This window comes from Neomonachus schauinslandi, chromosome 3, assembly GCF_002201575.2.
Source record: "Neomonachus schauinslandi chromosome 3, ASM220157v2, whole genome shotgun sequence".
Classification (NCBI taxonomy): Eukaryota; Metazoa; Chordata; class Mammalia; order Carnivora; family Phocidae; genus Neomonachus; species Neomonachus schauinslandi.
This window is the reverse complement of record NC_058405.1, coordinates 18,855,727-18,881,859: the sequence shown is the minus strand read 5'-3', so window position 1 is coordinate 18,881,859 and position 26,133 is coordinate 18,855,727.

Below are 26,133 nucleotides of genomic sequence, written 5' to 3'. Positions count from 1 at the left end.
CAAATATCCAATAGAGTCAAGATATCGTGGTTATGCAGACATTAAATAAGCTGAGAAAACCTCCAAATATTTGAAATTCACATTTTTCCTCAGCCCTAAATTCCTCTGAGAATTGTACTCAACTCAAAATGCTTGGGAATGCAGCTCCTAATTCCCCCAAAGAGAAGTTTCTTTCCATTTTGATTTTCTCAGCCACAAACTAATCAGTCTTAATTGCTCCCAGCTGTGATTTCTTCTCTGAGGGGTTGCTTCCTGCTGGTACCCAAGTAGTACAGAATCATGCAGTTTTGTTAAACTCCAATAAATACATGGGAGCTTTGTAGAATCTAATTTACTATACAAGAGTTCAAGCACTTTAACTATCAAGTAAACTTTGACTCAACTTTGAAAGCTGATCACATAATGAAGAGCACTCTTTTTAAATGAGGTGACAAGGTATTTGGCAATTGGAAGTTATATTTTTACCATTAGGGATTACAATAGAATATTATTTGTATTTGTATTTGTAATGGGTGTGTATAGTGTATATCTATACATACATATGTTTTTATATATGTCTGTGCATATATACATGCATATTAAAATATTTGTTATATGCAAAACATTTTTCTTGTATATTTGGAATTTTTAATTATTATTATAGCAAAAAGAGGTTTAAAATCAAAACTACATGCTGTCTGGAAACAAAACACTATGGTAACACCAAGGAAGTAAATTAAAATAGGAAATATTGCCACGTTGAAGTCTTCATAAAATTAAATAATTGGGTGTCCCTTTTATTTTTTACTATTTAATCTGAAAAACTGAGGAAAAAAAGATTATAAAATCTTTTTCAAAAATTGTAATCCTGGTTCTAAGAAGAACATTTAAAAATGATATCACCTGAAAAGAATATCAAGATTTGATGGTTTTTAGTTTACTTTATGATACAAACTCAACCATCATTTTTAATGAATCAATCCCTATTAATTATTTTCATACAAAGATAGAAAAAACAAAGCAACAAAAAAAGATTAAAAGAAATTAACTACATCTGAAAGTGATTTAAGAAGTGACTGTGAGCTTTTTTATTAAAACCAGTGAATCTGAAGTTTCAATTAATGAACCACAATTCATGGCTATTAGCTTGACTAATAAACTTTGTTACTAGGCAAAAAACTGAGGGTAATGAAGACATAGTATCAAAGCTTGAGAACAGGTTGCCATTGGCAGAAATGGAGCAAGTTCAAAATGACTAAATGAGAAAGTTTGCAAAACAACATTTAGGAAACCACAAAATAATTGTTCTTTTGCATCTATGGTCCTAATGAACTCACTTCGTATTACAATATAGCAAGGTTTATTTGTGCTCAAAATAGTACATATGTAGCATCAACATGCTGTAATACACACACTATGCTCTATAAGGCACTACAGAATTTTATCATAAATAATGAGAGAAAGAATTATTAAAACATTTACACGTTTTCAGAATTCAGAATTATACAGAGAATTTCTTAGTGTTATTTTTATTTCTGAAAGTAATTTTATAAGTAACAGTTTATCATTCATGGCTAAACATATGCCATATTTATACTAAGCTCCATGCTCTGAAAACCCACTGTTTAGACAGAAATCAAATCTAGAAAATCTAAACTAAGAGAAGGATTAATTCATGCCATACTAATGCTTCCAAAAAGAACAATTTAAAAAGGCAGATAAAATACAAAAATCCTTTATTTAAAGCATCATATTACTGCAGAAGCAATAAAAACCAGCAACTAATAAATTGGATATGGGAGGACCAAGGAGAAGTGAGCTGATGATTGGCAGCCATTCTTTTGGGGGGCAATTCTTTTTTTTCCTGGAGCACCAGGAAGAGAGGAAGAGTCTGGCTTAGCGTAGGCAGGGAGCCACTATGGGAGAACAGAACCAGTGGAGTGTTCAATAGTTGGACAGCCCTGGAAAAAACAAGATTGTAGAGTTGAGTAGCCTCAAACATATAGCCTGTTTCCTCCAAAGACATGTAGAATAATTCTAAGACTGTACGGTAAAGAAACAAAATAGCTAAGCCAAAATCTGAAAAGTAAAGCAGACTGTTCCATAGTATGTGATGCTGAAGGGAAAAGACCCTCCAAGTGAAGTGGTTCCAGTGAACACAATTATTTTCAGTTGACAGTCTCGGAAGGAGTGGTGCCTTGTTGATCCACAGCTGTATTTTCATTTTTTTTTTTCTTCTAATGGGGAAAGTAGAGGAATGAGAATTCATTCTTGTCCCTGGCAAAAGAGGGAGGTTCAGAGAAATCAGCAGAGACTTTAGTGGTCACATAGGGTAAATATGACAAAGAAGACTTAAGGGTTTCTCCTTTAAGACATTAGCTGAATTCTTAAGATGCATGAAGAAGAAAGCTAATGAGTAATGTCAAGGAATTTTTTTCATTTACTCATTTCAAAGGACAGAAACATCCTCCAAGGATGGTGATCCCAATGAACAATTTGAAAAATTGTTCAGTGGGAAAATTGGAAGTCTAGAGTTAAAAGCAAAGAACAAACCAGGGGTAGATGGAATTTATCGCAAATCAACTCACCTTAGAAAATGGAAGATTTAGGTGCCAAGCCCCCTTTTATAGAGACAATAGTAATGCTTCTAACTTCATCTGGTACCTCTGTGGTTTTTTATTCACAGTGTGTGGCATCCAGTCAAAACCATTTTGCACCAATTAGCTAAAACCTACCTGTTGATGGAGATGTAAGTTGGCACAACCATTTTGGAAAACTGTTCAGAACAGTGTATATAAGCTGTATACATGCATATCTTACGATCCTGCCATTTCATTCCCAATTATACAAAAAACAAAATTCTGTACAAATGCTTATCAAAACACAAAGGCTATGTTTACAGCAGCACTAGTCCTAGCAGACCGAAGATGGACAAAAAAATCCATCATCACTAGAATAGATAAATAAATTGTGCTATATTCATGCTGTAGATTAATAGGCCAATAAGAAATTCATAAACTACAACTACATGCAACAGTAATAAATCCCACACATAAAATGTTGAATAAAAAAGGCTGGAAACAAACAAACAAAAAAAGTCTATGATTCCATGTATATAAAGTTCAAAATCAGGCGAGACTAAACTATGTCAGTCTTGAAGGTATATGGACTAGAGGGGGGCGATGGGGAGGCTTCCAGGATGCTGGTAATGTTCTCCTTCTTGATCTGGGCTCTGGTGTCACAGATGTGTTCACTTTGTGGAAATTTTTTGAGTTCTACATTTACAATTAGTTCTCTTCAGTATGTATATATATTTTACTAAAATGTTAACCAAAAAAGTGAAAAAAAAAAAAGAAAGAATTCTTCGTCTGTGCTTAATATACCTATCTCTATATATTTAAATCTGCATATAACTGAAACTATCCCTGGAGGTTGTTTAAATTGATGGCCTCTGGAAAAGCTCTCATGCTAATCACTACCTGTGGCCCAAAAGAAGAAAATAAAAGCAAGGAAGAAAAAGAGTGGCTCAAAATACCAGGCAAAGGGGGCATCCTTAGCACATTTTCTTCTGCTGCTGTCCCTCCCACCTGACTGAGCTGAGGTTTGAATGTGGAAGTATTGGACAGGAAAGTATTTTTAAGGAAGTTGTCTATTCAGCCTTTGTTTTACATCAGGCAAATCTTGGACTGAAATTTAAGATGAATATTTCATATAAAATTAAGATACATATTTCACATTTAAGCATCATCCAAAGAGATTTTCAGATATAGTCTATGTACCCCAACATTACCATTTTTACAACTATAGTCGCTCTCCCATTAGGAGTCCTGACACAAGGGATGTATCTCACATATGATCACAGTTTCTACCAGTTGTTCTGAAGCCATTTTGTATTAGAGTTCTCATTTCTTGCTATCCATAAACTGATATAGTTCTTTGTTCCATATTTATGCTCCTGCTGATTTCCACATTTCTGGTGATTTTTTTTTTCTATCTTTGGAAATAAGGAAATGATTCCCAAAATCTCTAGGGGGTGGAGGCAGTGGTTAGTTAAAGAGAACAGTGCCCTCAGTTACATAGTCTTTTCTTTTTATCTCAGCCATTTTCTTCTCAAAGCCCGCAGTATTGCTGACCTTCTGGGTTTAGGGGTATTAAAGCACAGCTTCATTATATACTTTCAGAATGGAGAACTTTTACCACACCTGACATTCATCCTTACCTACTCATTCTGGCCTCACCTGCCAGACTCCTTTTTCATTCATGGTAAGTCTCTATCAGGAACCTTCATGTCCATCCTTACCTGCAGGTATAGCAGTCTGTCAATCTGTTTCTATATATATGAATCCCAGCTACATATAGTGTTCAAATTCTTTCTCAGGGGGCTGTGGATCCCCTATAAATCAAGGAATATTCCTGAATATGTTATGAATTAGGACATTCTTTGCCAAATGCCAAAAGATTACCATCTCTACCCATAAGTATACAACTATGTACTTTCCAAGATATCAAAATGTCAAAAATCAAAGGACAGGCAAAGGGATAAATCAATGCAGATTGTTGGAAGAACAGCATCTTAAATTTCAATCCAAGACTAGCTTGACCTAAAACAAAGGCTGAATAGACAGCTTTTCCAAAGATACTTTCCTAATCAATACCTCCATATTCAAACTTCAGCTCAGTCAGGTGTGAGTGACAGAAGAGGATCACTTGCTAGGGATGCCCCCCTTGCCTGGCATTTTTACACCATTCCTTTCCTCACTTGCTTTTATTTTCTCCTATTTGGCTAGCTATAGTGATCACCATGAGAACTCTTCCAAAGGGCATCAATTTTAATTGCAACCAATAATTAGAAAAAGAACTAAGAAATACTGAAAATCACTCACATTTGCCTACTTCGATCTCCCTTTTCTACATCTGTAAGACTACACTGTTTTTGTTCATCTAAGATACTGAATTGCCTCTAGTGAATTGCATTCATTATTTACCTTCAGCTTCAGTTTTGGGAAAACACAGTTTGTTCATGATAGGTCAAGTTCTGGAGTAACAGAAAAGCTCCAAATCTCAGGGGCTTAAAAAAGTTTTATTCCTCATAAACAAGTTGGCAGTAGTCGGCCCGATGCTTCAGGGGATCTCTCTCCTATGCAATGGCTCAGCATCACACCTCCATATCATATTTGCTTCCACGACCACTGGCAAGGGTGAAAAAGCTGAAAAGTCTCAAAATGAAAGGATTCATCCTGGAAAAGACATGAATCTTTTCTGCTCATATTTCATTAGGAACGTAGGTCAAAGGCCACACATAGCCTTAAGAGGGCAGAGGAGTGCCATCTCTCCCTGTAATCCTGTCCTAATAGAAGGCAAATATTAACTATTGGTTACATAATTTTTTCTTAAAGTTGAATGCTTTATACCAGTCATATAATCTAGACCAAGTCTTAATTTTGAAATAATATAAAGGAGAAAGAAATAATTAAACATGAAAAATGAACACGGGATAAGGACGAGAAAACAGCATTCTACTTATTTGTGAATCAATTTGACATAGCTTCATAAAACACTGACTTGAAAAGAATTCTAAGGCCAACCTTAGCTCAGTAGGAAAGAGTGATTTAACAGGTCAATGATATCAGCTGTAAGCACAAGAATGATGAGTATTGCTTCATATATTGATTTATTGATCCCAATTCCAGTCCTCTTTTTGCATCCATACCTTTGTGTGGCCTAAAGGAAGATAGAGTGGACTTTTCCATCGCTTGACTTGGGGTTGGCTTGTAACCCATTTTGACCAATGGCATGTAGGTGGAAGTATGCAATTTCTGAGCCAAGAACTTAATATCCTCCTGTGTTTCCACGTGCTCTCTAAAATTTCTGTCATTCTCATGAGAAGAACATACCTCAGGTGGTACTCTAGTCCCAGGAGAAGGATAACAGATACAAGAAAAGACCATCCTGGTTTCCACAGCCTGAAACAGAGCTGCTCCAGGCATCCCATTGGTCTGTACAGAGTGAAAAGCAAAGCCACAAAGCTGAACTCAGTCTACATCAGCTGAACTTCCACCAACCTTTAAAGAGTCATGAACAGTTACAAATGATTGTTGTTTTAAGCCATGGAATTTCTGGGCAATTTGTTATACAATAAGAATTAATCAGTATATGCTACATGTGCCAGATACTGGCCACTCATAAAGTATAGTGGATGAAAAAACAAAACAAACATAATCTAGAAAACAAAAAGGATGGGAGACTGTCACACAAAGGGAAAGATTCTTGAGAATCAGAAAAAAAATAAGAATAAACATATTTAATGTGACTATCTTTTAAACAATCAAGATACATGAACTATATTCTGATGTCTGACTATATTTACATGAAAAAAATTCAAAGTTACAAAACTTAACATTTTTATGTAGGAATTGATTTATTTTAAAATAAAAAAATAAACAGTGCCCAACAATATACATTAGTGGCCATTAATAATCTCTAAAATTATAAACTTGAACATGGTGTCTATTATAAAATCCTGTTGTATTAGAATTAAAGGGATGTCTGAGTTTGAAGGAGGTGATTTTTGAGAAAACAAAAGTAAGCATTATTTCAAACAGTAAAACCATATACTTTAGTGACAAAAAAGCATGTAAAAATGTAAATAAGTTTTTCATGGTAAATTTCAGAATGGCAATTTTTCAGATGAGATAAAATATTTAAGAAGGCTAATTTGAAACACCTACTGAAATATCAAGAGGGTAGCCAGACCCCAGCTAATACATGGGAGCAAATACTGATTTGGCAGGATTATGCATCCAACCCAAACTTTTCATATTTTCATAAATATGCAAGTGTGAAAGCAAATAAAAAGAATAGTGAGAGGATCAGGAGTATATAGCGATCAATAGTTGAAGTGCTTAGAGTGGCCCCGGGCTGATTTTCTGTCTCTGATATTACTGAAACTCAAGCTCAAGGATTCCTACCTTCACTTGCATCAGAACCACTTGGGAAGCCTTTTTAAAATACAGGTTCCCTGGGCACCTGGGTGGCTCAGTCGGTTAAGCGACTGCCTTCGGCTCAGGTCATGATCCTGGAGTCCCGGGATCGAGTCCCGCATCGGGCTCCTTGCTCAGCGAGGAGTCTGCTTCTCCCTCTGACCCTCCCCACCTCATGCTTTCTCTCTCTCTCAAATAAATAAATAAAATCTTTATTAAAAAAAATAAATAAATAAAATACGGGTTCCCAGGCCGACCTCAGATTCCATTGGTCTGATATTGGTATTTCTTAAAAGATTTCAGTGCCATTTTAAAGTGTAACCAGGGTAAATAATCATAACTGCTTTGACCTATCCCAAGTGTACGTAAATCAGTTAATGATTAATTACAGTTAGCAACTCTCCAATCCCAGGCTATTCCCAGTCTCATTGCCTTCAGCCTGATTGGGTCATGTGGTCTAATAATCAAAACCTTGTGGGCGCCTGGGTGGCTCAGCTGGTTAAGCATCTGCCTTCAGCTCAGGTCATGATTCCAGGGTCCTGGGATCAAGTTTGCATCCGGCTCCCAAGCCTGCCTCTCCCTCTTTCTCTGTCTCTCATGAATAAATAAATAAAATCTTAAAAAAAAATAAACTGGAGAAACTGTCATGGTATTAAATATTGACAAAATAATACTGTGATATTTTTGTAAGCTGTGTCTCACAGTAAAGTGGATTATATAACAAATAAAGGCAAAAGTTTACCACTTAATCCCCAAAGTATGTGCTATATCTATAGAAATGATTTTTGCAAAAAGTACTAGTTTCCAGTGATATGAAGCAGAGTACCTGTATAGTTTCAGCATTATGCTATGGAAGGGACTGAACAACAGAGATCTTAAATGTCATAGTAGGTTCAACTTTTGGAAAATGAATACATTTTAAATATATATATAATATATATAATGTAATATTAAATATATATAATATTGAGTATTAAATTTACAGGTGATTTATAAAAGTCAACTTTTCCATTTTCCAAAAGTTCAACTTCTGGAAAATGAATACATTTTAAATATATATATATAATATATATAATATAATATTAAATATATATAATATAATATTGAATATTAAATTTACAGGTGATTTATAAAAGTCACAGAAAAAATATTAGCTGAATATTGATGAAAGTCTAGGGTTAGGAGCTGGGTACATGAAATACAAAAGGGCACAAAACTGACCCTTTCACCGGAAGGAAGGAAGGAAGGAAAGAAAAAAAAAGGAGAGAGGTAGGAAGGGAAGAAGAGAGAACAAAAAGTAAAATTTTTTTTTTCCTTTCAATTTTGGAGAAAATCAAGCATGTAAAAACAATGAAAAAATTTGAAATTTACTGTTTGCCAACCTTGCTACTTGACTGAAGTGATTACATTAGAAAACTCTTTTTTGGAGTTACTTTCTGTAAATAAATAGTTGTGTTTGCAACCATAGAACATTTCTAATACATGGGGCGCCTGGGTGGCTCAGTTGGTTAAGCGACTGCCTTCGGCTCAGGTCATGATCCTGGAGTCCCTGGATCGAGTCCCGCATCCGGCTCTCTGCTCGGCAGGGAGCCTGCTTCTCCCTCTGACCCTCTCCCCTCTCATGTGCTCTCTCTCTCTCTCTCTCTCATTCTCTCTGTCTCAAATAAATAAATAAAATCTTTAAAAAAAAAAAAGAACATTTCTAATACTCTTACAGTTACATGTAGCCTGAAAACAGGAAGTACAACACAGGTAGTAAGACCCTGAGCAGCTTTAGCAAGAAAAAAAAGTTGAACAGTAAGCACTGTGCTCTCCGTGTTTCTCTTCCAAAGGGCAATCTTGATTATAACTCTCTGCAGATTTGGAACTTACTCATCTGAGTAGAGGGGGGGAAATTTATCAGCCTCTTCTGGCCACAGCGGGGCGGGTAATAGAACAAACTGGCAGCAGGAAACATGAGCAGAAGGAGCCCTAGAGTTTCCTGCCAGGCCAACAGAGGGGAGCGGGAAGCAAAGGAAAGAAAATGGTAACAGAAGCTTTTTCTAATGCCAGAAATGTAAGAGTGCCTTTGTAGTAAAACACAAGCACTGATTTCCTGTTTCCATAACTTCTGATTGGTGAGTTATTTTTACATTTATCTTAATGAGGTTACACCCTGCTCTGAGATTTCATAAGCCATTTTCCTGCCTATGAAACAAAAAAAATATTCTTCTCTCCAATTCCATTTCTTTGTTGACCTTGGGGAAACTGAACAAGAGAAGGGTGTGGGTTACACATTAACCTACATGTCTAAGATTGGGGAGAAGGAGCAATCAGGCTTTGTTAAAGCTGAGGAATTACTTGCCTGCAAGACTTGGCTCAGTGTTATTTACAAACTTTTATTTGAACCTTGAAAAGTTACATTTCCTAAATTGTGGAGGAAAAGTTCTCAAAAAAAAAGTGTAAATAGGTATTTGGCCTTGCACAATGCATTTCAAATCAATTCTGACAAAAATCTTGTGTGGGTGAATAAAAATTAATGGAACATGATTCATAGTGGGCATCAAATATTCAAATTAATAAAGAGCATAGCCAAGTAGACAATTATTTTATTCTTCGGTTATTACCTGCATGCTGCAGTGGACAAAGGAATTTGGAATGTGTACTTTATTGCTGCTATGCTGCTTCGGTCCCTGGCTTGGGAATTAAGGATTCATGCCTCTACATAATGATATATGATTAGCACTGTGAAAGTAATTGAACTCTTCGTTCTAGACAATCCCTTGCAGTGTCAGCAAGAAGCTGGAACAAACTGTGTCATTTAACAGAGTTATGCTGTAAGTGAGAAAAACCTCTGATCCCTGCACAATTAACTTCCTAATAATTTTAGGTTTTCAAGATTAAATGAGAGAATTAATATAATAGACCATGTAAATGTGCATCAGAGAAATAAAGCAAGGCAAAGGCACTAAAAGGGATAGAAAATTTAAGGAAATTAACAACTGCTCTCAAATATAATAAGGGACAGGTGTCAGGCTGTTAAAAGGATGATTGTTGTAACTGGAGCAGCTGAGGATGGTAAATGCACAGCTGTTACAAAGACTGTGTAGTAACAGAATACTTGTTTTCCTGTGCACGCTAAACTATATTACAACGAGCTCATAAAGTATCCTGGAAAGTGAAGTAATAATGACATTGACACCTATTTTACATAAGAAAATACTGTAACTCAAATAATTATCATAACTTTATGCCTTTAAAATCTCAGCAAACAGGCTTTATTTATGAAATTTCTCAATTTATTCATTAAATGTATGAAATACCTCAATAACATTTTAAGACAACAATAATACAATTACATTATGTTCCATTAAATTCAAAATGGTCAAATTTTGAAAGCAATTTGTTTTCTTTGATGTTCACTAGTTCCAAATACACTTTTATTCTGGTAGTTTAGTTGTATCAAAATGCTATTGTATTCAGTGTAGAGTGATGAGCTGTATTTCAAGTAATTCTGTAAAATTTGATGAGTGTTTCTCCTGGATAAGGACTAGACTATATTTGGTTCAGTCTAGGACTCATGCTGACATTTAGGGAAAAAATTGGAAGAAAGAAGAGATTTCTCTGTAATTATTCTCAAGTGAATTTGTTTGTTGCGATACCATCTGATTAATGTCCTCTGTACAATGTGGAAGAACATAGAGCAGAAAGAAAAAAAAATGCATCAAATAGAGGTGACTGTATTGATGGCAGTCTGTGGCGTTCCCTTTTTTAAAAGAGACTGAATTCGAGTCACTCATTCACAACTTAGTGAAAAGAGTGTACATTCCTTAGTGGCAGGAAACTGGGTTTATTCAGTGAGGTTTTGTTCATACCATTTTGTTTTGATAAAGTATAAAATTTCTCCTTCATGCCTTTCTAAGTCAATACCATCTCTTATGAGTTCCATTCACATTGGCAAGTGAGTGCTGGTTCTACCACGCATGTGAATTGAAAATTAAAATATCAATATATTTAAGCTGATAAATTACTTTGAGAATTGATCTCAAAAACACAATTCTTAGGCAGCTTGCAACTTTGGAAACACTTCTCTGTGCTGTATATGTACTTGATGGCTGGCTAAATAAACTTTACTCACCTTAACAATATTTAATTGAACACAAAACACTAGCCATTAATTTCTTGTTAGTTATTAGAAAACTTTGTTTCTACCTGAATAGATTTAAATAAAGCATTCATCTTTTACTATTAAAGTGAATTTGATACTCCAGAATTCAAATGCTTAGAATTTTATTCTTTGGGGTTTTTCTGCCTTGTTTTTGTTTGTGTATTTTTGGTTTTTGCTGGAGTGAGGTTGCTATGCAGTTAAGCTTCCATGAGTTTTTAATAACCACTGGCCCATTGAATTTGGATCCAACGTTTGCTAGACATGAACACTTTCACTTTCTGGCTGGTTCCCTTGCAGATTCATATTTGAATAATCAAAGAGACCAATGTGAAGTGATGATGAATTTTTATATTACTGAACTACTCTCCTTATAAAAAAGGAAAAAGAAAAAGCATATTAACTATGCTAAATAGTTTTAGTTTAACTTTTTCTAAACATTTCTAAAAGTTTAGTTAAACTTATCTATATGTCCAATAGAGCAACTAACTCACTTTCCAAGTGAGCAGTTACCTCACTTGTGGATTCTAAACCTTAATGGAATTTTACTTCTAAGAAGGTGGTTGGAATACTTTAATGAAAAGTTACATTGTTGCTGCTGATATGGATGAGTGTCAAAGGTATATCTTCTGGGATCTATCAGCATTTTGAGATGGTGAATCTGGTTGTGGCATATTTAATAGTATGCTGTGATCAGTTGACTTTTTCATTATTATAACACAAGCTACTCCAGATCTTTTGTTTTTTTTATCAAAGTAACTGCCAGTTGAACAAATGAGCTGAAATATCTGAGTAAGTTTATAAACATATAAAAATGTATGCGTGTAACCAAAAAGGCTATTATAGTCAGTTCTAGTATCATGACAAATTTCAGAGTGTAAAAAAAATGTGAGCAGTTGGGTCCTAGAAGTCAGAAAATTCGGGCTTTAGAATTCGGGCAACAAGAAATGTGGTGAGGCATTTTGAAATCCCTGTGATTCATTATATGTGCTTGTGTCCCTTACTTTATTCACATGTATATGTTGTTTGTTTACTTAACCTTTCTTCCCTTTCTCTCTGTCTCATACCTATTTCCAAAGATGTGCCAATGACTTAAGAGTAGGCTTTTGTTTTTCTCATAGTTCTGTGCCCCGCCATGTCCAACAGATTGGCTTTCGTTTAAAGAGTTCACAAATAAGCTTAAATGAATTGATCAGATGAACGCCCATGGATTCAAAGCTGGAGAACAAAGTCAAGATAATGTACAGAAACCAAAGGGAAAGAAAGTGTTCAGAAAGCAATAGGAGAAAAAAATGAAAACAGAAGCTCTAAAAAAAAATACAGAGAGGCAAGCAGAGTGCCTTCAGGAAGGTTGGGACAATTGGAGAAACTGGGCATTTGTTTCATTCAATACCCAAATACGAGTCACGATGAACAGAGTGATGGCAATGAAGAGAAGCCTCTTCCCTGACCTCCTGCGGTGTGTTGCCTAGTGGAAAGGTGAAGGAAAGAAACTTTATGCTTGGGTAGATAGTAATGGATGAACAAGGGGCGAGGTGGTCAGCCAGGACCCCTCTGAATAGATGATATTTATTCTGAGAACCAAAGGGTGAGAAAAAGAAAGAACAGCCATTCAAAAAGTGGGAAGATGTATGTTCCACACAGAGTAAAAGTGTAACAAGTTCCTGAGGTGAGAGAAAACTTGGAATGTCCAAGGAATGTCCAAGGAACTGGAAACAAAAGCCAGTGAGGCTAGAGGAGTAAGAAAGAGAGATTTGGCAGAAGATGAAGTTGGAGAAAGAGGCAGTAGCAAGATAATGCAGAGTCTTAGAAACCAAGGTAAAGATTTGATTCTAGGTGCAATGGGAGAATGTTACACTGATTCCATGTGCAGCAGAGATCATGATCTAATTTAACTTAGAAGGGAAATAAAACAAACAAACCACTTCTCTGGTTGCCATATGAAGAATAGATTTTTTTCAAAGTATAGTTGACACATAGCATTACATTAGTTTCAGGTGTACAACATAAAGATTTGACAAGTTTTTACATTATGCTATGCTCACCACAAGTGTGGCTGCCATCTGTCAATAGACACTATTATAATACCATTGACTATATTCCCTATGCTGTACCTTTTGTCTCCCTTACTTATTTATTCCATAACTAGAAACCTGGGGGGTACCTGGCTAGCTCAGTTGGTAGGGTATGCGACTGGATCTCAGGGTCATGAGTTCAAGCCCCACATTGGGGGTAGAGTTTACGTCAAAACAAACAAACAAACTCCCTTTCACCCATTTTGCCCATCCCCCTCACCTCCCTCCCCTCTGGTAACCATCAGTTTGTTCTCTGTATTTATGGATCTGTTTCTGCTCTTTGTTTATTCATTTGTTTTATTTTCTGGATTCCACATATAAGCGAAATCGTATAGTATTTGTCTTTCTCTGTATGCCTTATTTCACAGCATTATACTCTCTAGGTTCATACATGTTGTTGCATATGGCAAGGTCTCATCCTTTTTCTGTGGCTGCATAATGTTTGTGTGCATGTGTGTGTGTGTGTGTGTGTGTGTACATACATATACACACCACATCTTCCTTATCCATTAGTCTGTCAGTGGACAGTTAGGTTGCTTCCATATCTTGGCTATTGTAAGTAATGCAGATATCTTTTCAAACTAGCGTATTTGTTTTCTTTGGGTAAATACCCAGTAGTGGAATTACAGACCATATGGTATTTCTATTTTTTAATTTTTTGAGGAACCACCATACCGTTTCCCACAGTGGCTACACCAATTTCCTTTCCACCAGCAGTGCAAAAGGACTCCTTTTCACCATGTCCTTGCCAACACTTGTTATTTCTTACCATCTGAAAATTAGATTTTAAGGGAAAGCAGAGTGGAGGGGAGAAAACCAGTTGGAACGCTGAGAGGTATCTGTAATGGGACATGATGGCAGGCTCAATTGGGGCAATCACAATGAAACCATAACAAGTAGAGCTCTTTGATTGACTAGCATCTGATGAAGGGTTAGAAGGCAGAAATGGGAGTGGTGAAAGTTGATGAGCCACAGCTGATTTTTAGGTTCCAGGCTTGAGAAACTGGTGAAAGTTTAATGTATGTACTCAGATGGGGAACCCAATAAAAAGGGAGGGAAAACCAAGGTTGGGTGGAAGTATGAATCAATAGTTCACTTCGACATACGTTGATGTGAAGATATCTATTAGAGGACCAAATGGACATGTCTGTCCATGTGAATTTGGAGATCAGAAGAGGATGTCTTGGCTGAGATATTAACTTGGAAATCATCAACACAATATAATCTTTAAAGGAATGGCAATGTATGAAATCATCCAGACAGAAAAAAGACAAAAGTAGAGAAAAGATCCAAGTACCACCAGCAATCAGAAATGTCATGACTATTGCTACAAGTTGTTGTGTTTCTGTCCTAGGCAGACTTCCTTAAAACTTCCCAGCTAGGATCAGCTACATGGAACAGGGCATAGTCATCATTGGGTCTTCCAGTGGAAATAGGAGATTCATTTCTAACTGACTGGCGGATATATGTGGCTGGAAAAAAATACCAGGTCTTAATAATTTGAAGTTTCTGTCTTAGTGCTGCCAACATAGCTTTTCATTAAGAAACATCATGCTATCTGACTCTAAATCCAAAGCCTAGTCTGCAACCTGGGCAAGAGGAAACCCTTCCTCTGTGTAAACATTCAGTCTTATATAAGCCTTAAGTGTCCTGGCTTCAGTTAGTTAAAATTACTAATGCAATGTTGGTCTTTTGCATCCTCAGTCACATACTCTATCTTACCCACTCCCCACTGTGCATGGTTTTCCTTTGTTGATCAACATCAGTCTCAGAAATGGATCCAAAGTTAATTCTGACCTAAGTGAAAATGACTGATAAATATTACCTTTCCCTGAGGAATTTCTTTTCAACAAAAACTTGGAAAATTACAGAGACATTGAAAACATGAAAGGTGTAATTAAAGCCTTAAATGTGGAATTTCAGATAATTGCATTAAGGAGAGATTAACTGGGGTGGAGGGAGAAGAATCTTTATGCTGCTATTGGTAGCATTAATATATTCAATGAAAAACACATTTTGGAAGCAGAGAATACATATTTAGCTAAAATGCATATCTTAGATATCCCCTTCATTGATTATAAAGCATGGTACTCTAACTCAACTGAATTCCATATAGAAGTACAAATGAGGTATCAAGCTTTTTCCTAACAAAACTGATTACTTTTTTTCTTAGGGAACTGAAAAGTATGTGTCTCATAAGGTAAAAATCACAATGATGTGCCTCAGGTTTGTTTTATATTTATGCATTTATTTTTCTTACTCCAATAGAAGATTTGAGATTACTTTAAAAATTGCCTTCAGCACCCTTCCTTTTAGGAGAAACAGAAGCAGCACACAATGGAAAGTACTAGATTTAAAAGAGCAGAGGCCCTATTATTTGAAACACAGTTCAAGGCAACACAGACAATAAAGCCATTGGCTGGGGTAAAATTTAACTGACCTTTTCAAGGTTGAAAGAGGTCTTCAATCAAAATGTTTCTTTCTCAGTAAAGGAAGAGCTCTGCACTGAACTGATTTAACAGTAAAACCTACTGAAATAGCTCTCACTGGGGAAAAATAAGCTAAAACAAAAACAACAACAATAAAAACCCACTACAATTGTGGTAAGTAGACTTGTTGAGCTGTATTTCTCTACCTCAAAGGATACAACAGAGGAGAGGATTTTTTTTTAAGTAAAACAAATCAGATGGACAATTTTTTTTTCTTTTAGGAATAATGTTATGCCTTACTCCTGTTGTGTTACGTTTATTCAGTTGTTGTATACACTTTTCATGAGATTTTGGACTTCTCTTATGTAATATTCAAATAAGAAGCCTCTAGTTTTTAACACAAAAGGATATTTATGGTTTGCTCTAATGCACTTATTATCAATGTCACTGACCCACCTTCAGGGTTCAATCTACTAGAAAGTGTTCTACAGCAGTAAATGAGTCATAGTAAATATATTAGCTTGTGCTTCTTAGGAAATGGAAAAAATTTTCTTGGGAAGTTGAGGATATGAATTTCATCCTAGTGAAGTATATTTCAGTGGCTCTATTTTGTTTTCCAAGCTCTTGACCACTTTAGTAATAATCACATCAGAGGCACAGGGCCATCAAACTGGACACATTAAAATCAATGGGAGGTTTGAAATGATTCAACAAGGTGGTTTTAATAAGTCAAGAACGACAAAATGTATTACTTCACTTCTACTGACTCAGGCTGGGAGCAAATCTGATTGGTGCACAAATCCCTCACAACGAAATGTTAATAGAACCCATAATTCTGACACTTCCTCGAGTTGTGGGAAGTAATTCAGAAGCCACACAACAAACCCAACTCCATTATGAATTTCACACTTTAGTAAAACCACACAGTTAAGCATTTACCACATGAATTCAAACTACAGCAGACAACTGGATTCAGTGATAACCAAAAAGGAAAGATGAATTAAAAAAAAAAGATGAAAACTATAGAATACAAGGCTATCACAAAAAAGTCATTTTACCAAGATATGTATTTATTAGATTTGATCATAATTTATATGAACATAATATGAACCAGCAATGAGGCCAAGGCTTATACCATCTGAATGAATTAAAGCACAAAAGTAATTTTCTAGATAATTTATAAATGACTATTTCTCTTGCCTAGAATCTGAATTAGGGTAAGAGTATTCTACTCTCTTTCCGTTCCTATTCCTAATTGTTATAATTATTTTTATGTTTTACTCAATTCTTCACTTTAACAACGCAGATTTCTTCCAATTATCAGATTTTCTCAAATAATTTTGTGATTCTTAGGAAGCCCATGTAAAGCATTGAATATATAGATCAGGAGAGCACCACGAAAACAGTGGCCTTTGTTATGAATAAGTAATAGTACAACCACTGATGGAACTGTTAAATAAATGGAGAGTAGCAGTTTAGAGTGATACTGGCTTAGGAAAATGTCAGGAAAGGAAGAAAGGGAGAAATTACCCAGACAGTAATTTGCTTGCTAATTGATGGAAACTGATATGATTTTCAAAGTATTATCTAATTATAATGTAAGAGTTTCACCTGACTTTTAGCTACTTTCAACATAAAACATAATTTGCATGTGCACACACAAACACAGACACACACACACACACAACTTCACCCATATATCTTTTGTTTGTGCCTTTGTCTTAATATCTGCATCTCTTTCAGGCCCATCAGTGAGATCTTTGGGTGGCATGAATTTTCTAGTCATCTAACATGAGTAATGGACTCATGTTCACTTAGCATTTTACTTTCTTTGTACAGAAAACATATATTCTAGTCTACATCAATGTCCTATTTCATAAGCTAATACCTGCAGCTGTGTCCTATGCATCAGATGAGTGGATGTGGTTAACACAGATGTTAATGACAAAAGACAACTATAAGGTGAAGATACTGGTTTTAAAAAAAAGTCACATATCCCTCAAAGCTAATTGTTACTGACTTAAGAATTCTGGAAGCCTGTTCCAGCAAAACCATTTACCAAAGTATAATTGGAACCATGATAATTCAGACCCAAACACTGATTTACTGAAAGCAAAGGTCAAAAGCATATGAATTAAAATGCTTAATTTTCTACTTTAATTTGTGCATATAAATGTGATCTAGGCTATATATCTTGTCCCCATGAGAATAGCACCATTTTAATTGGAAAATATTTTCAAGAGGTTGAGCAATATATAGGGCAACTTACGTAGCAGGTGAGGATAGCCACAAAGAAAAGTATAACTGCTTGAGATCTAAATAAAGCAAATGTAAAAAATAAAAATTAAAAATAATTAGTGGACTGAATTCGGTAGTTTTTGAAAAAAAATTTTTTTAAGAGATTTACAAGTAGTGGTCCCTTGCCTCCTTGCCTCGAATTGTGAAAAATTGACTGCCCACACTAAGTCTCACCTCAGAAGGACATTTTCAAGATTTAGGAGTGCATTTGAGCTGTTTTTGCCGTTTGATTTATCATTTGTGTAGTGAATTTTCTGGTAATATGCAGGGTGCAAGCACTCAAAAGCAAAGAATGTTATTTTCAAATCCATTTCCATCAGAATACTGAAAGATATGAAGGGATTGAAATAACGCTACATTGTATACTGTTCCCTGATTTGTCTCTCCTCCCTGCACTTCCCATGTCCCCTCCTATCCCTGGTCCTGTGTCCTAGCCCATCCTGTTGGTATAGTGTGCTTTTACTATACAGCCTGCTGCTTCAAGACCTCAATCTGTGTGCCCGTTGTGCTTATGCTCAACATACTGTTATGAGAAATCAATGATACTAGTTTTTCTAAAGGGATCCAGAGAGCTGAGGGTTTAAGGGAAGTTATTGTCCACTCTGGCAGTATTTACACTTAGAGAAGTTAAGACATTTACAAGGGCTCTTCATATTCTCACTTCATAGGCATAGTGCTATTTATAGAGAAGACACTTTGTTTACATATTTACCTAATAGAAAAAGGATTGAGCAAATAGCCTGATTAATTTCATTCAGCATGCATGCACTCCATTTTTTTGGCAGAGAAGTCATAGAACCACCACTCTGATCTTGTTTAAACAAATATGAAGCCTCAAATACTTTTTTGACAGTAGAAAGATCTTTGAAGATTTGGCCAAATAGATAAAACTATGGGAGATATTCAAAATTCAATCAGATATTATTATATTTGCAAAAGTTATATGGCCCCGAAGAGATAAAAAGAATATGAAATGAATGCAGGATCCCCCCAAATTTGAAGATCTTCATAATTTGCAAAGGAGGCCATTTAAATATTAAGAGCCAAAGAAATGTAGAACTAATAAAATATTATCACATCATCGGTGGGAATTTCAGATTTCCATGATTAAACCTGGAAAGTAGACTTCTGAAGCTACAAGGGCTTTGCCTCTGAACAGGACTCAGGATGTCTCATCAGTGTCAAGAAAAGGAACCCAGAGAATATTCTGTCAGATGTCCCTGGTCATTATGCAATCATAACCAACTGAGAACATATCCTCCAAATTGCTTGGGTTAATACCATTGTTTATTTAATGAATAAGACTCATTAAACCTAGGAAAGGTATAAAATTAAGTCCAGAAAGGCCTAAGAGAAACATACGGTGTTATTATTTTTGTATTAAGATATCTTGGCCTTTAGTTTCTATGATGTGTCATGTTCACAAAAATTTGTCCTATTAGAACAGGCTTGTGACTCCAATTTAATATGTATCACTGCATAGTTGATTTAAACTTGTGATTTAAAGTTGAAAAGTATAAGTGAAATGCTAATGAAAAATATTGGACATGGGATAAAACTTACAAATAGCCATTTCAATAAGTTTAATAAGTAAAAGTATTGCTTGAGTACTTGAAAGTTGGTCAGTCAGAAAATCAAATTACTTTAGGGTGCCTGGGTGGCTCAGTTGGTTGGGCGGCTGCCTTCGGTTCAGGTCATGATCCTGGAGTCCTGGGATCGAGTCCCGCATTGGGCTCCCTGCTCGGCGGGGAGTCTGCTTCTCCCTCTGACCCTCCCCCCTCTCATGCTCTCTCTCTCTCTCCCAAATAAATAAAAATTTTTAAAAAATCTAATTACTTTAAAAGTGTATTTGAATACATTAAATGAGAACTTAATTTAAAATATTTACTAATCTTTAAGCTTTAAATAGTACCAACTATTAATTAAAGACCTCTTTAAAGTAGTATTAAATTCCTCTAATATCACTATGATATAAATTGATTTATAAGCCTAACAAAACTAAATTTTAACGTGTAATTTTCAATAAATTTCTTTTTATGTACTTTTTTAAAATTTTTATTTAAAGTGTAGTTAACACAGTATAATATTGGTTTCAGGTGTATAATATAGTGATTCAACAATTCCATACATCACCTGGTGCTCATCACAAGTGCCCTCCTTAATTGCCATTCCCCCACCCGCCTCCCCTCTGGTAACCAGGTTTGTTTTCTATAGTTAAGAGCCTGTTTCTTGGTTTGCCCTTCTCTTTTTTGTTTTCCTTTGCTTATTTGGTATGTTTCTTAAATTAACATATGAGTGAAATCATATGGTATTTGTCTTTCGCTGACATATTTCACTTAGCATAATACTGTCTAGCTCCATGCATGTTGTTGCAAATGGCAAGATTTCATTCTTTTTTATGGCTGCATAATATTCCATTGTGTATATGTATATGTATACATATATATACCACTTCTTTATCCATTCATCAATCGATGGACACTTGGGCTGTTTCCATAATTTGGTTAATGTAAATAATGCCACTTTAAACCTTGGGGTGCATGTATCACTTTGAATTCGTATTTTTTTATCCTAAATACCTGGATCATAGGGTAGTTCTATTTTTAACTTTTTGAGGAACCTCCATACTGTTTTCCAGAGTGGCTGCACCAGTTTGCATTCCCACCAACAGTGCACAAGGGCTGCTTTTTCTCCACATCCTCGCCAACACTTGTTTTTTTTGTTTTTTATTTTAGCCATTCTGACAGGTATGAAGTAGTATCTCATTGTAGTTTTGATTTGCATTTCCCTGATGATGAGTGACGTTGAACATCTTTTCATCTCTTCTTTGGAAAATATGTCTACTTCTTTGGAAAAATGTCTATTCATGTCATCTGCCCGTTTTTAAATTGGATTATTTGGGGGTCTTGGGGTGTTGAGTTTGATAAGTTCTTTATAGATTCTGGTTACTAACCCTTTATCAGACATATCATTTGCAAATATTTTCTTCATTCAGGAGGTTGCCTGTTAGTTTTGTTGATTGTTTCCTTCACTGTGCAGAAGCTTTTTATTTTGATGCAGTCCCAATAGTTTATTTTTGCTTTTGTTCCCCTTGCCTCAGGAGACCTATCTAGGAAAAAGTTGTGCTTTCTTCAAGGACTTTTATGGTTTTAGGTCTCACATCTCAGGTCTCAGGTCTTTAATACATTTTGAGTTTATTTTTGTGTATGGTGAAAGGGAATGGCCAAAGTTTCATTCTTTTGCATGGTGCTATCCAGTTTTCTCAATACCATTTGTTGAAGAGACTGTCTTTTTCCCACTGGATATTCTTTCCTGCTTTGTCAAAGATTAATTGGCCATGTAATTATAGAATTCATTTGTTTGCCCCTCTGGGTTTTCTATTCTGTTCTATTGATCTATGTGTATATTTTTATGCCAGTAACATACTGTTCTGATTACCACAGCTTTGTAATATAACTTGAAGTATGCAATTGTGATGCCTCCAGCTTTGCTTTTTTTATTCCTTAATTCAGTCAAATTTAATATACAGAAAGATATATTATCCACTTGATTTGGAGCAGTAATTCATAAGTTAATGGTTTTTAAAAAAACAAGCAAATAATCATTAGAAATAATTAAATTTTATTTTAACATAAATGTATACACATTTGTCTTTCTTTACGTATACCCCTTTACTTTGATTATGTTACCAGATTACTGTTCTCCACATTCAGAAATTCATTATCTAAAATTTCCAGTTTTATTTCTTTAAAATGACCGAAGAATTTAAAGATACTAACAACATAATCAGAATATAGAAACTGTTAGCTGAAATTCCTTATCTCAGTCTTTCCCACTTTTTTCCCAGACCTAGAAACCCTTCTTTTAGTGACTCACTTTTATTGAGTCTTTTCACAGCATTGAATATGATTTTCATAGAAACAAAAACAGATCTTCTGCTGTATCTAGATATGTACATATGTCATGATATATAATGAAAGTGTGTATTATAAAATCCTAATGAAATGTAACCTTCTTATTTCAATCTTTATATCAATACCATAAACAAGTAACTTTATGATTTGTCCAAACTGATTTCTATTTAAGTCCTTGACATGTTCAGCAAATCTGCAAGAACCAAAAGAAGGAAATAAGACAGCAAGAAAAGGGCAACACATGAGTTGAAGCGCCACTATTTTTGACCCATGTCATAATGGGCAATAACAAATATCATATATACAGAAGTAATGTGCTAGGGCCAGCTCATAGAGGCTCATAAGAGTCCATTCTTAAATTTTCAGAAATTTTGGAGATCAATTACTAAACATAGCCATTATCAAAAATTTAACTATATAAACCTAAAATTAAATAAATTACATTAAAAACAAAGGCGCTAAATACTCTAAACTCATTACTTTCTAATTGCTTTAATGCATTTTGCTAATATCTATGCTTTCGAGATTGTTTACGTTTGTTACATAGTTATTGTGGAATACCCTGTAACAGTGTCCTACTGAATATCTCTTCCCAATTCTTCTCAGTGATCTCATGCTGGTACCTTGAGGTCAGCCATGGTGGAAGTATTTACACAATGGAAACTGGCAAATACAGCAAATGAAGTCATTGCTTTTTTGGGTTGGGGAGGGGAGGGGTGCCAGACACAGCTATTAAACATTTACCAGCATACCATTGTATATAAAGCATGATATATTACTAAAATGTACACTACACACATATTTTTGTCATGTTCTTAAAGTATTGAAAATAATTTTTGGACCATGAACCTTCAAAACATACCTGTAGGTAATTTCTAAATGTATTATTCCACTACACTCAAGAAGAAAGAAAAGTACTTTGGCAGGCTCAACGAGAAATCTATAAAACACCCTGCCTTCCAGTCCAGACTTGACCCATTAAATTAAATTCCATTAATTGTTAAAAATAACTATCAGCGTATATTTTCAGTTGTTGGATGAGAGACTAAATGACTTCATGGTATACACATATATGTAACTTTTACAAACAGAATGGAGAAAATTCTCATAGGAACAAAATGGGCACAAAATTAAATATAGGAAATAACAGTCCCCCCCCACCTCAATCCTCCTATACCAATCACATGTGTTTCTTAGAAAGATATGTTATTTACCTGCTCAAGACTTTTACTGGATTCCAGAGTTTTATTGGGCTGAGATAATGGGTGGAGAATTGTGCCTACAAAATCTAAATTAGTTTCTGTCAGAACAGAGCTACATTTGGGGAGAAATATAAGAAAGCAAGCAATCTGGAAGAAAGTATGGTAAGGTAGTAGGCTAGAGTTTCAAGAGATATCAGGGAAAGAAATGTGAGAAATAACTACCACTATGATTTAGGGAGAGAGATATATAAAAGATTTTAAAAGTTAGCAGCGATATATTAATTCTGTAACAGGTACTGTTCTAAGTGGCTTATATGTATGATTTCAGCTTGATCCTCAGGACAACTGTTATATACAACTTTAACAGCCTCTACTTTATAAATGAGAAAACTCTGGAACTTTGAAAATAAGTAGTTTACCTAAGGTTAATCAGCTAAAAAGTGGCAGAATTGTAAGTAACACCCAAGCAATCTGGCCTTCAGCTCATTCACTTATGAGATGGTTTAATTATAAGATATGCCTTATAGCCATATCAAAAAATATTTACAGAAAACATCAACAAAGATACTTTCTAATACTTTTTGAATTAAGATCTGTTTCTTTTAATCATGTTAGCACATTTAAACTGACATTAATGGAGTACAGTTTTATTCAGATTATACAAGTAAAATTAAAAGAATCTGAAAACTAATGTCCTAGTTACTGTGACATTCAAATAAAATTAAATATAAAATGGATTGTGCTACTTAATGTTCTGTGGCTAGAAGATGAAAATTCGAAAAAATTCCTTTTGCAAGGTGCAGTTGTAACTTACAAGTATACAATTTTGCACACCAAAAACCTTTACAAATGGTCTCATATTCTTTTAACATGGAGTGATAAGAGGAAAACCTGGTAGGCTGGATAAGATTCAAAGAATAAAAATTCAAAGTTTATTTTGCATTAGGCAGGAAGTTAAAAGAAATAAAGCCTAACGTTTCTATGCATATGCTATCCTTGGAAAACATCCACTTAAGTTGGTTGTGGCCAAACCTGTGACCTATACTCAAAGGTTTATGTGCTGGAAATGCTGGAAATTAATGACATGGATACTCCATTTAAGCATTAGTAGCGAAGTACCAGAAAAACGCCAGAGGGAAAGTAAGAGATGAACCTGGGCTCAGAAAAAAAGTCAACTTGAAGAATAACAATCTGAGATTGGAATCTTTTACACAGTCTCTCTCTTCACCCCCAAATCCTGGTAGCCTCTGTTTGCAAAGGGGAATGATATTTCATCAAATCTAAGACATTATAGAAGATACACCATTAGTTCATGTAGAGATAGTTTTTAAAAATTAGCCAATTAAAATAGCACAGTGCTTTCTTATGATTTAGAATTATTTCATATTTGTTGAAAAAATATTTATATATGTATATAATAAAAAAGGAAAATAAAATAAAAATGGTAAAGGAATTACAGATCTTCACAAGATCTTACTTCTCGGGATAACTTCTGTTTTCCCATAAAGTATTGCCCTCTAATGCCATTGAGAACACTGGTGATGCTCTTAAAATATGCCTCAATATTGTGTTAGGGGTCTTATTCCAAGCTTCTGGCATTCTGTAAGTTTTGATGCTGGTGTTTCTTGATCTTTACTGATGCTGACAATGGAGAACTTCAGGTAGCAATCAAGACCTTCTACTATATAGACTAAATGTTTGCATATCCTCAAAATTTATATGTTGAAAGCTAATCCCCACTGTGATGGTGGTATTTGGGGTTGGGACCTTTGGGAGACTATAAGGTCATGAGGGTGGAGCCCTCATGAATGGAACTGGTACCCCTATTAAAACACACCCCAGAGAGCCCCCTTGTCCCTTGCATCATGTGAGAACCCAGCTACAAGATAACCATTCTATGAACCAGACACTAAATCTACCTGTGCCTTGTTCTTGGATTTCCCAGCTTCCAGAACTGTGAGAAATAAATTTCTGCTATGTATAGGCCACCCACCCTCTAGTATTTTTGTTATAGCAGCCCAAATTGACTATGACATCATCCTATTAAGGTCTTTAGGTAGTTTATGGTTGAGATATGGAATGTTTTAGCTTTCCCATCATGCAGGCAGAAACAACAGCCAAGGTTGAATATGCTCAAGCAATAACACATAATCACTTACACCCGGTCAGAGTTCATTTTAAGATCCATCGATTTTAAGATATATCCCAATTTCAGAAAAGTTAACAGTTGGAAAATATGCAGCTTAGAATCAGTGAAGTTAAGGGTTTGAGCTTTTCCATATTATGCTAATTCCTGAGGATTTTTGACACAGTGTTTTGGTCATTAGAGTGAAACAACTGTTGATTGATTTAACCCATCTATGTGACTTTTCCTTTCATAAAAATGCCAGTCTTCTTGCCCTCAAATCCATTGTGTTGGAGTCCCTATATTGCCCTACATGCGTGAGTCTAAAAAGTTGTAATGTCAGCAGTTTGCCTTCCCAATTTCTCTTTCTTTGGGCAGAGTTTACTTTGTAAACCCTTCTTCACTCAGAAAGGGATCTAACATTTTTTTAACCAAGTAGTAAAGCACATAATAAATAAAGTACTGTCCAGTTTAAAGTTTAAGAGTACAAACCCTTAGTTCCTTCTCTAAGATCTTGGGACAGATATGTTTCAGAACTCTTAATTTTCTTTTAATTTTATGGATATCACATATGAACCATATCCTATGTAACCCCAGTAGGGTCTAGTGTGGAACCCTGTAATCAAACTTGTTAATATTTTTGCACTAAAATGTATGAATTGTAATAGGAATAAAGAGTATATGTAAATTCAGTCTGGATTTGGCCACCAAATGAGACAGGAGCAGATAAATTTTGCCGCCAAGTGAGTTACACAGATCCTTTAGTTTTCCAAGCTAATGGAACTCAGAATTGCAAATAAGGGGTTGTGGACATAGGTTAAGCATAAATATTCCAGTTTTTGCATAGAGTTTTAGGTATGGGCTAGAAGGTGAATCATATTTTAGAAGAATGAGGGAAGTGGCAAGTTTTCTCCATTTCCAAGTAATCACATCATATTTGGAGAAATGGAACACATCCACTCTTGAGGTTGGCCATGTGGCTCTGAA